Here is a 12537-nt window from a genome sequence, read left to right as displayed (position 1 = left end):
CTGTCTTTCTTTTCTTTTCTTTTTTTTTTTTTGAGACAGGGTCTCAATCTGTCACTCAGGCTGGAGTGCAGTAACATGCTCACAGGTCACTGTAGCCTTGATCTCCCAGGCTCAAGCAATTGTCCCACCTCAGCCTCCCAAGTAGCTGGGACTACAGGCATGTGCCAAGATACCTAGCTAATTTTTTTTTTTTTAAGGTGGAAAAGGAGCCTCGCTCTGTTGCCCAGGCTGGAGTGAAGTGGCACCATCTCCGCTCACTGCAACCTCTGCCTCCCGGGTTCAAGTGATTCTCCCGTCTCAGCCTCACACATAGCTGGGACTGCAGGTGCCCGCCACCATGCCTGGCTAATTTTTGTATTTTTAATAGAGACAGGGTTTCACCATGTTGCCTAGGTTGATCTTGAAATCCACCTGCCTCTGCCTTCCAAAGTGCTGGTATTCCAGGTGTGAGCTACTGTGCCTTGTTTATATTTTCTATTTGTTTTCAATGTTATTATAGTTTATGTTCAAAATGAAAAATTATTTTAAAATTGTATTTTAAAAACTTGGAAAGCATAGGAGAAAATGTTTCTGACTCTGTTAGGCAAAACTTTCTTAGACAAGTCACCAAAAAGGGCAATCTAAAAAGAAAAACAAGATAAATTGGACTTTATCAAAATGAAAATCTTTTGCTCTTCTAGAAATACCATTAAAAATATGAAAAGACAAGGCTAGGCATGGTGGCTTACGCCTGTGATTTCATTACTTTGGAAGGTCGAGGCGGGTGGATTGCTTGAGGCCAGGGATTTGAGACCAGCCTGGTCAACATGGTGAAACCTCATCTCTACTAAAAATACAAAAATTAGCTGTGCGTGGTGGTGCATGCCTGTAATCCCAACTACTTGGGAGGCTGAGACACAAGAATCGTTTGAACCTGGGAGGCGGAGGTTGCAGTGAGGCAAGATCGTGCCACTATGCACTCCAGCCTGGGTGACAGGGAGACTGTCTCAAAAACAAACAACAACAACAAAAAAAACCCGAAAAGACAAGCCACAGACCAGGAGAAAAGAATTGCAAATCATCTATCTGATAAAGGACTTGTTTCCAGAATATGTCAAGAACTCTGACAACACTAAGACAATCAACAAAATTAAAATTGAGAAAAATATTTGAACAGACATTTCTCTGAAAAAGATACACAAATGGCTAATAAGCACATGAAGGACATTCAACACCATTAGTCATCAGGAAAATGCAAATCCAACCGCGAAGAGGTACCACAGGATGTGAAGAAAGTGGAACTCTCATACGTTGCTGGTGGGAACATAAAATGGAGCAACCACTTTGGAAAACAATTTGGCAGTTTCTTAAAAAGTTAAGTATAAACTCATCATATGACCTACTCCTATGAATCTAACCCAGAGAAATGAAAACATACGTCCACACAAAGACTTGTATGCAAATATTCACAGTAGCATTGTTCTTAATAGGCAAAAACTGGAAACAATCCAAATTTCCACTGACAGGTGAATAAGCAAAATGTAATAAACGCATCCAATGAGACAGTACTTAGCATAAAAAGAAAAAAAGTACTGATTCATGCCACAACATGAATGAACCATAAAAACGGTATACTAAGGGAAACAAGCCACACAGAATACATGTTGTGTGATTCTGTTTATACGAAATGTCCAGAAAAGGCAAATCAATAGAGGAAGAAAGTAGATTTGAGATTGACTGGGTTTAAGGTAGGAATATATTTGACTGCAAATGAGTATAACATGAAATGTTTTGGGTTGATAAAAATATTCTAAAACTGATTGTGGACATGGTTGTAAAAGTATATAAATTTATTACAAATCATTGAATTGTATATTTACTGTAGGCAAATTTTATGTTATGTAAAGTATACCTCAATAAAGCTGTAAAAAAGTTATATTCTGACTGGGTGCAGTGACTCACGCCTGTCATCCTAGCACTTTGGGAGGCTGAGGCAGGTGGATTGCTTGAGTCCAGGAATTTGAGACTAGCCTGGGCAACATGGCAAAACACTGTCTTTATTAAAAATATAAAAATGAGCTAGGTGTGGTGGTGCACGCCTGTAGTCCCAGCTACTTGGGAGGCTGAGGTGGGAGGATCTCCTGAGTCTAGGAGGTCAAGGCTGCAGTGAGCTGTGATTGTGCCACTGCAAGGCTGCAGTGAGCTGTGATTGTGCCACTGCATTCCAGCATAGGTGATAGAGTGAGACCCTGTCTCAAAAGAAAAAAGGTTATATTTATGACCTTGAACCCAGTGAGTCATGCTCAGGGCACCATCAGCAATGTATATAAAGGCTCACATCAACTGTGCTCGTGAGAGTGTGTGTATGTGTGTGTGTGTGGTTTTTGTTTTTGAATTAATGAAAAACTGGAAACAACCTGAATGCCTGGCAACAGAATAATGACTAATAAGTGGTGATCCACTTGATAGAATAGAATGTAGCCATATTAAGTGGTACATACAAATAATTTTTAAGGACCTGGGTTAATGCTTAGGATAGAGTATCAAATTGTTATTATGGCCACATTTCTCCAAGAGTAAAAAGAGCTTATATATAAATGTTTATTTTTAAACACAGTTGAATTTGAGCTGTGAATGCATGACTCTCTATATATAATATAACCAGATGCATATATGAATATAGCTTTTTTTCCTTCTGGACATTTATACATAGTAAACTGCTGGTGGCTATGTAAGTAATATCTGTTTTCTTCTTTGCTCTTCGTTATATTTTCTGATTTTTAAAAACATTTTGGCCTGGTGCAGTGGCTTATACCTGTAATCCCAGGACTTTGGGAGGCCAAGGTGAGTGGATCACTTGAGCTCAGGAGTTTGAGACCAGCCTGGACAACATGGCGAAACTCCATCTCTACTAAAAATGCAAAACAATTAGCCGGGGTTGGTGGCTCGTGCCTGTTGTCCCAGCTACTCCGAGGCTGAGGTGGGAGAATCATCTGAGCCCAGGAACTTGAGCTGCAGTGAGCTGTGATTAAGCCACTGCACCCCAGCCTGGGCAACGAGAGTGAGACCCTGTCTCAAAAATAATAATTTTTTAATTTTTAAAGATGGGGCATCACTCTTTCTGCCCAGGCTGGAGCGCAATGGCATGAACAGAACTCACTGCAGCTTCAATCTCCTGGGCTCAAGTGATCTTCTGCCCAGGTAATAAAAACATTGTTTTCTGTAGAGACAGGGTCTTGCTCTGTTGCCCAGGCTGATCTTGAACTCCTGGCCTCAAATGACCTTCCTACCTCAGCCTCCCAAAATGCTGGGATTACAGGCATTAGTCACTGAGTTCAGCCCGATTATTTTTTTCCAAAAAGCATGTATTTGTTTTTAAAATGAAATGAAAAATTTGTTTAGAGAATAAAGAAAGCAAAGAGATGGTAGATCTCCCCTCTCCTGGTCAGATGAGAGGCTGTGGTTTCTTCCACGAAGCGTACACCCTGAGCTCAGTGAAATGATGCAGAGGGCCTCTCAGCAGTTGCAGACATCAATGGCAGTGAGCCCACCTGGAAACAGTGGCCTGAGTCCCACTCACCCCAGCTTGGACTCCTCGGTCTGTTAGAGATTCTGGTACAAGGCAGCCTGATGCAAGGACACTTCCCTTCTCAATGGCCAAGAGGAAGAGAGAATCCTGCATAGAGAGGCCTCCAGGGCTGGCTTGTCACTGCCAGGTGCCAGGCAGGCAGGGGAGCAACAACTTTGGAAACAGACACCTGAGACTCAATAGAAAGCATGGAAAGCCTGGGTCTACAGGATGTAGCTGTGGCACCAGAGAGAGGGTTTAAACAGTGGGGACTCAGAGACGTAACTGCTATGGAAGCCACACTCTGTGGGGCCTGAGGCAAGCTACTGATCCTCAAAGAATCTCAGTTTCCCCATCTGTAAAGTGGGAACAACGACACTGCCTAGTTTCAGAGTGGTAACCTGTATCACTGGTTAATAGGATTCAAGGTGTAAAGGGGTCATATTAGTTCCCGTGGGTGCTGTAACACATGACCACAAGCTGGGTGATTTAAAACAACAGAAATTTATTTTCTCAGTTCTGGAGCTAGATGTCCAAAATCGAGGTGTCAGCCAGGCCATGCTACCTCTGAAACCTGAGGGGAAAGCTCCTTTTTTGCTTCTTCCTAGCTTTGGGGGTTGCCGGTACCCCTTGACATTCCTTGGTTTGTAGATGAATCTCTCCAGTCTCTGACCCTCTCATCACAGGGCCTTCTTCCCCATGTGTCTGTTTTCTCGTCTTCTAAGGACATCTGTCATTGGGTTAGGGCTCCCTCTACTCCAGCACAACATCACCTTGATTAATTATGCCTGCAAAGACTCTCTCCAAATCAGGCCACATTCCGAGGTTCCGGGTGGACTTGAATTTTGGGGGGACACTATTCAATCTAGTATAGGGGCATTTGGGTGAAATAAATTTGGGGGAAACTGCCTATCATAACCTCTCCCTTTGAGTTTCACGATGCACATTAGGCTATTAAAGGCACTGAACAAAGAACTACAGCATTTCCCAAAATTGCACACAGAACCTATTAACATCTGGAGAAACTACCATGTCTCAGCCTAGGGGAGCCTGGTCTGCATTATAGGGCAGTTGGGGATTCTGTGAATGTAGCACACAGTAGTAGTCACACTATAGGAGCTTCATCAATTTCCCTTTCTTCCCAGTAGCCACAAGTCCGGACTTGGGGCCATGCCCTTGACTGCTACCCGTCTCTTACCAATGGCTTCTACCACATGTTACATGCTCTGGCTTCAGGAAGATGGAAAGGGGCCACCACCCCAAGGCTGAGTAGGGGAAATTCCAGCCTTATGGTTGACACCCAGAGATAACACTGCTGAAGAAGTAAGCTTCTCTTTATTTAGGAAGAGAACTCTCCACTGAGCTCTTGGAAGGAAAAGTAGGGCAGGAAATGAAGTCTCTGGGATCCCAAAGCAAGGACCTGATGGAGAAAGCAGACGGCTTGGAGGCAGGTATTGGCAAGTGCACTAGAAAGCCATTGGGCTGCTCCCCCTCAGCAGGCAGCTCTGCACAAGGCCCTCTAGGAGCAAAACTCAGGAAGCTCTGGATTCAGATGCCACTACCAAGGAACAGTCCAGGTGCTTCTCCAGACCATGAGCTCCAGGAGGACAGGGACCCTGTCTAGCTTGCTCATGGCAGTGAGTAGACCGGTAATTGGTACATGCTAGGTGCTGAATAGAATTTGTATAAAGAGCTAACTAGTTAATAATTCACAGGACAGTTGCTTAGCTTGTTGAGGCTGCTATAGCAAAATATCATAAACTGGGTGGCTTAAAAACAACAGGTATGTATGTATGTATGTATGTATGTATGTATTTATTTATTTATTTATTTATTTATGGAATCTGTCTCTGTAACCCAGACTGGAGTGCAGTGGTGCAACCTCAGCTTGCTACAACCTCCGCCTCCTGGGTTCAAGCAATTCTCCTGCCTCAGCCTCCTGAGTAGCTGGGATTACAGGCATATGCCACCACATCCGGCTAATGTTTGTATTTTTAGTAGAGACAGGGTTTTGCCATGTTGGTCAGGCTGGTCCTGAACTCCTGACCTCAAGTAATCCACCCGCCTCGGCCTCCCAAAGTGCTGGGATTACAGGCGTGAGTCACCACACCCTGCCTATTTCTCACAGTTTTGGAAGCTGGAACCCCAAGATCAGGGTGCCAGCATGGTTCTGTTGTGGGCCCTCTATGGCTTGCAGACTGCCAACTTCTTATTGGAAAGAAAGCACAAGAGCTCTCTGGGGTGGTTTATTTGTTTATTTAGAGATAGGGTCTCACTCTGTCACCCAGGCTGGAGTGCAGTGGTGCAATCACAGCTCACTGCTGCCTCTGCCTCCTGGGCTCAAGTGATCCTCCCACCTCAGCGTTCTGAGTAGCTGGGACCACAGGCATGCACCACCATGCCTGGCTAATTTTTGTATTTTTAGTAGAGATGAGGTTTCACCATGTTGCCCAGGCTGGTCTGATTCCTGGACTCAAGCAATCTGCCCATCTCTGCCTCCCAAGTGCTGGGATTACAGGCATGAGCCACCATGTCCAGCCTGGGGTCCCTTTTATAAGGCTACTTATCCTGTTTATGAGGGCTCCACCATCATAACCTAATTACTTCCTAAAGTTCCTACCTCCTCATACCATCACCTTAGGATTAGAGCTTCAACATACAAATTTTATAGGCACACAAACATTTAATTCATTGCAGCAGCACTTTCTTTTTGTTTTATAATCTCTTTTCTCCTGAAATAAAAAAGACACGTATCCATGTTATAAAACATCAAAAACACACACAAACAGAAAACATCAAAACGTGCTAGAATCAAAAGATCTTTATGTGCTGGGTGTAGTGGCTTATGCCTGTAATCCCAGGACTTTGGGAGGCCAGGACAGGAGAATCACTTGAGAACGAGAGTTTGAGACCAGCCTGGCCAACGTAGTGAAACCCGGTCTCTACTAATACAAAAAATTAGCCAGGTGTAGTGGCGCACACATGTAATCCCAACTACTTGGGAGGCTGAGACAGAGAATCGCTTGAACCCAGGAGGCAAAAGTTGCAGTGAGCCAAGATCATTTGAAGATAAAATGGTAAGCATAATAACCTGGTTACAAAATGTGTTTATAGTATGATATTACTTTTAAAACCATGAATACATAAGTATTGATAGCTACATGCAAAAATAGCTAGGTGGGGTGACAAAGTGAGACTGTCTCAAAAGAAAAAAATATACTTTTTAAAAAAGAAAAAATTTTAAAAAGATCTTTCTGAAGATCTTTTGAATTGTTACATATTATTTGACTTCGTGGATTCCTTGGTTGCATAAATGCAAGGAGTGACATTTTGAAATGGCCAAGATTCCTCCCCTTCTGTATTTCCTTCTTCTAGGACCCTTCGCCCAATCAGATGGCAGCTAGACTGAGCTGCTGCCATCACCTCAGGAAAGTCATGATGTAAGAAATACACACATCTGACTTTCAACTTTTCAGGTGGCAGAAAATCTATTTTTTCTCAGCGGGTATGACAGATTAAAGATGACTGTGAAGGCCGGGCACGGTGGCTCACGCCTGTAATCCCAGCACTTTGGGAGGCCGAGACGGGCGGATCACGAGATCAGGAGATCGAGACCATCCTGGCGAACACGGTGAAACCCCGTCTCTACTAAAAAAGTACAAAAAAACTACCCGGGCGAGGTGGCGGGCGCCTGTAGTCCCAGCTACTCGGGAGGCTGAGGCAGGAGAATGGCGTGAACCCGGGAGGCGGAGCTTGCAGTGAGCTGAGATCCGGCCACTGCACTCTCGCCTGGGCGACAGAGCGAGACTCCGTCTCAACAACAACAACAACAAAAAGATGACTGTGAATTCTTCACCACTGCTGCCATTAGGAGGCGGGGTCCATGCCCCTTCCTGCTGAAGCCAGGTGGGTTCTGTGATTGCTTGAGCAATGGAATAGGGCGGAAGTAATGCTATGCCAGTTGTCAGGCCCAAGATTAGAGACCGGCAGCTTCTGCCTGCTGCTTCCAGAGTCAGGCCCCGGGCCTCCGTGTGGGCGGTCTGACTTTCTGCAGCAGCCACGCCATGAGAATCTTGAGCTGTGTGGAGAAGCGCCGGAGACCAGACCTCACGTGAAGACAGGGCAGGAGGCCGAGGAGCACCCCAGCACCCCAGACATGTGCATGAAAAGCCTCCTTGCAAGTGAATCTCTCGGCTCCCTCCAAACGCTTCCCAAACTCTTGACCCACACTGCTGCGACCAAAATAGGGTTGCTAGAGTTAGCAAATAGAACTACAGGATGTTCAGTCACATTTGAATTTTAGATAAACAAGGAAATTTTTTTAGTCTAGGTATCTCTCAAATATTGCATGGGATTGCATGGGACATATTTACACTAAAAAATTGTACGTTATCTGAAATTCAAATTTAACTCAGGTTAAATTTTTATCTGTGTAGTAGAGATAGAAGTTAATTTTTTAAGCTTGAAGATAAAATATTTACAGTATTTACAGGTAAAAGATCTGCAGTATTTTATCTGGCAAGCATAGACTAAAATAATATGTGTGTTTCATACCACTAAGTTTCACTGTTTGTCATGTAACAATAGACAACTAGGATAGTGGGGACAGAAAGGAATCTGGGATAGCTGATACACCAAATGTGGAGGTATACAGTCCCTAGACAGAGCCATTTTTTTCACCCTTGGAAGCAAAAATAGAAATAAAAGACTTGGTGCCTCCTCCCCTTGCCTCCCTCTCCCAGGTTGAGTCTGTTCCTGTGGGGTGGGACACATGGCAGTGCAGAGATGTAGGGAGTGACCTCAGAAAGCAGAGGACAACTGGGTCTTTCAGCACAGCCAGTGGCCTGAGGGTGATGTCCCTGCATTCCAAGAAGGCATGGAAATGCTATTGTAGAGCCAGTGTGCCCAAAGAAGACTCAGGGCCAGGGTGAGGATGGAGGTGTGGACCATGACCCAGTAATGAACGGCAAGGAGGCCCTCTGTATTAGTCCATTCTCACACTGCTGTAAAGACATTCCTGAAACTGGGTAACTTATAAAGAGGCTTAATCAGCTCACAGTTCCGTGGGCTGTACAGGCTTCTGCTTCTGGGGAGGCCTCAGCACAGTTACCATCATGGCAAAAGGGTAAGGGGAAGCAGGCAAATATTCACATGGCCGGCAGGAGAGAGAGAAAAGGGGAGGTGCTACACACTTTTAAACAAGCAAATCTCAGGAGACCTCTATCATAAGACAGCCACAGGTGGATGGTGCTAAATCATTAGAAACCACCCCCATGATCCAGTCACCTCCCACCAGACCCTACCTTCAACATTGGGGATTACAATTTGACATGAAATTTGGGTGGGGATACAGACCTAAACCATATCACCCTTTCAGCGTGGACGCCCTTCCACCACCTCACTCTCACCACCCCACCATGTTTGGTACTAAACACCGTCCTTGGCCCTGGGAAAAAGCCAAGGCAGCCCTCACATGGATTGAGATTAATTTCCTTCATTCAGTGAGGTGTGTCTCAGAATAAAAACTCAGCTCAGGTCACAGAAAATATGAAATGTATATTTCTAGCCCAAATAAGTTCATAACATTTCTACCTGCCGCAAACCATTTTATACCACACTGCAGTTATATTCAAATTGGACAAAAAAATCTACATTTGTGTGCATTATTACTGACACCCCTAAGTTCTCTTTCACATGCCATGTTCAGGCTTCCAAAGTCAGTTGAGGGACCATTTCAAACAGTCACATGGCCATTGCAGGGCAGGCTGATTAAGAGCATGGACTCTGGGGCTAGACTGCCAGGCTCTGTCATCTAATGGCTGTGTGTCCTTGAGCTAATTACTTAACCTCCCTGGACCTCCATTTCTTTAACTGTAAAATGGCAATAACAGTAATATTTACCCCAGAGCATTGCCATTAGAATGAAGCAAACCTGGCTTATGGTATGTGTTCATAAGTCTTAGCCATTGTTTTTTCTTTGAGGACTTACATGGAGATAACATTTCTTATTATCTATCTAGTTATTGTTAGAGAGACTGGGTCTTGCTGTGTTGCCCAACTGGTCTTGAACTCCTGGGCTCAAGCAATCTGCCCACCTCAGCCTCCCAAATATCTGGGACTACAGGTGCACACCACCATGCGCGGTTTCTTACTGTTTTATAAAAACCAGTGGAAAATGGAAATGTAGAAATGTTACTGCCTATGAAAATCAAATTGTGACAAAGATAGGAAATCATGCATACCAGAGGCAGGAAATCTTCATCCTCAATGAATACCCTCTGGATTTGTCTGTCACCTGTAGGTTCAATTGTTAAGGAAAAAAAAAGATTAAAGAAAAACATACAAAATCTAGAAACACACTGTAACAGACACTATCAGTGCCCCTCCTTGTCACCTGTACCACATTCACTATTTCTGTGCACTCAAGCCTGGCCTCGGCTGCCTGCCTCTGGACTCGCCTCAGGACTCCCCCTGGGCCCTGGGGCCTGCTGTGTGTGTTCTGCAGGACCGCATTGCCAAGTGGTAATTTGCTTGCTAAATCATCTTTCATTAGCTCCCTTTCTTTTTTAGGGGGTAGGGGGCAGGGTTTTACTCTGTTGCCCAGATGGAGTGCAGTGGCATGATCATGGCTCACAGCAGCCCTAGACTCCTGGGCTCAAGCAGTCCTCCTGCCTCAGCCTCCCAAAGCGCTGGAATTACAGGTGTGAGCCACTGCACCCAGCTTATTATAGCTTTCTTTATATCCTTTTCTGTTTTTCTCTCTTTCCTCTACCTTGTCAGCATTTCTTGGAATCACCCCAAAAATAAACTACCTGCAATCAGATTTTTGTCTTAGATGTTACTTTTGGGAAAACACAAACTAAGACACATATTAAAGATTATATCTAAAAGGTTAGGCACAATTTAGTGTTTTGATCCTGTTATTTGCAACAACATGAATGAACCTGAAGGACATTACACTAAGTGAACAAAGTCAGGCACAGAAAGACAGTGGAATTGGCCCTCTCTACTCATGAGTACATCCTTGGATTCAACCGATGGTGGATTGAAAATGCAGTCAGGCCTATGATGATTGTGACTTTTCTTGTCATTGTTCTCTAAACAATACAGTATAACAGCTATATACATTGTGTTAGGTATTATGAGTAATCTCAAGATGATATAAAGTTGGCCAGGCACGGTGGCTCATGCCTGTTATCCCAGTACTTTGGGAGGCCGAAGCAGGCGGATCACATGAGGTTAGGAGTTTGAGACTAGCCTGGCCAGCATGGCAAAACGCTGTCTCTACTAAAATTACAAAAATTAGCGAGGTGTGGTGGTGGGTACCTGTAATCCCAGCTACTTGGGAGGCTGAGGCAAGAGAGTCACTTGAGCCCAGGAGGCAGAGTTTGCAGTGAGCCAAGATTGTGCCACTGCACTCCAGCCTGGGCAACAGAGTGAGACCTTGTCTCAAAGAAACAAAACAAAACAAAATAAAGATGATGTAAAGTATATGGGAGGCTGTGCACAGGTTATAGGCAAATACTATGCCGTTTTATAGAAGGGACTTAAGCATCTGCAGAATTTGGTATCTGCAAGGGTGGGGGTGGTATGGAGGTCCAGAACCAATCCTCCGAGGATACCAAGGGACAACTGTTTTGCCTGATCCCACTTATATATGGCAGCTTAAAAAGTCAAACTCAGACACAGAGAGTAGAATGGTGACTGCCAGGGACTGGGCAGCAGGGGAAGAAGGGGATATGGGGAGATGTTGGTGAAATGGTACAAAGTTTCAATTATACAGGATGAATAAACTCTGGAGAACCAATATACAGCATGGTGACTACAGTTAATAATACTGAATTGTATACTTGAAATTTGCTAAGAGGGTAGATCTTAAATGATCTCACCACACACAAAAAATGGTAACTATGTGAGTCATGGATATGTTAATTAGCTTGACTGTGATCATTTTACAATGTTTCAAAATCTTTCTGTAACATCAAAACATTACGCCACATACCTTAAATATATATAATTTTTATTTGTCAATTATACCTCAATAAAGCTGGGAGGAAAATAATTAGTGATTTAATAATGTTTTTAATTTGGGGGGTGGGATGTAAATATCTCTCATAACTTTAAAAGGTACTGTCAGGTTTTTTTTTTTTAAATAAATTACATAAGTTTCAAACCTCTGACTTCTGGGCAGATTTCTAGGAACATAAAGCACTGCTTTGACTCAGTCACTCCATCCCTTGATGGACACTTGGTTTATTTTCAACGGTTGCTAACACAATGCTGCAACAAACATCCTTTTGGCGAAATCTGTGCACACATCCTTGATCTCTTTAGCACAGATTCCCGAGAGGGAGGTCACTGTGTTGAAGGATGTGCATTTCTATTGCCAAACTCCTTATTCTTCCACCGCCTCGCTAGGCCTGGGTCACAGTGTTTTCCCAGCTCAGTTCTCCACTTGCCTGTGTCCCTCACTGAGGGGCAGGTAGCTAGTTCACAGGGCATACCCAGAGGGGACATCCAGGGGTGGCACAGGCCTGTGTCCAGTCCCAGCCAGGAGAGACTAAGAGTCAGATGCAGGCTGACCCTGGGCACAAGGTTCAGGCCACTAGAGAATGGAAAGTTTACCCAGGGAAACCCAGGGTGGGGCTCCACCCTGCAGATGGCAGCTGCAAAGGCTAGCTGGCCCGTGTGGCACTTGTGTGCAAGTTAGGAAAGGTTGTCCCTTCCTCAGGTAAAATAAGAAAGGTCAAGTTAGTATAAGCAGCCCTGACTGTGTCCACACACACCACAGCCCACTCACGGTAGCAGCATGCACACACACACTGGGTGCCACCCTCCCCACCCCCCCACAGCCCCTCCAGGTGAGGTAATCATGTCAAAGTCTTGGAGGCCTTAGAATCAGGCCTGAAAGGGTATCGAGCAGTTGGAGTGCAGATGGGACAGAGGCACACAGGTGTGCAGTTTGTGCACAGCCCCAAGAGCCACTGTGA

General features: G+C 44.5%; 1 protein-coding gene across 1 annotated transcript in view; it reads right to left on the bottom strand.

Moving 5' to 3' along the window:
- Positions 1–9808, bottom strand: part of MICAL2 (microtubule associated monooxygenase, calponin and LIM domain containing 2) — a 295251-nt gene extending 285443 nt beyond the window's left edge. The window contains exon 1 of the mRNA XM_017948611.3: positions 9790–9808. The gene's annotated coding sequence lies outside the window, so the exon portion shown is untranslated. The remainder of the gene's footprint in view (positions 1–9789) is intronic.
- Positions 9809–12537: the final 2729 nt, after the last annotated feature.

The sequence above is a fragment of the Papio anubis genome, chromosome 12 (genome assembly GCF_008728515.1).
Source record: "Papio anubis isolate 15944 chromosome 12, Panubis1.0, whole genome shotgun sequence".
Classification (NCBI taxonomy): Eukaryota; Metazoa; Chordata; class Mammalia; order Primates; family Cercopithecidae; genus Papio; species Papio anubis.
Note: the sequence above shows the minus strand (reverse complement) of the source record. Positions and strands in the feature narration are given on the sequence as shown.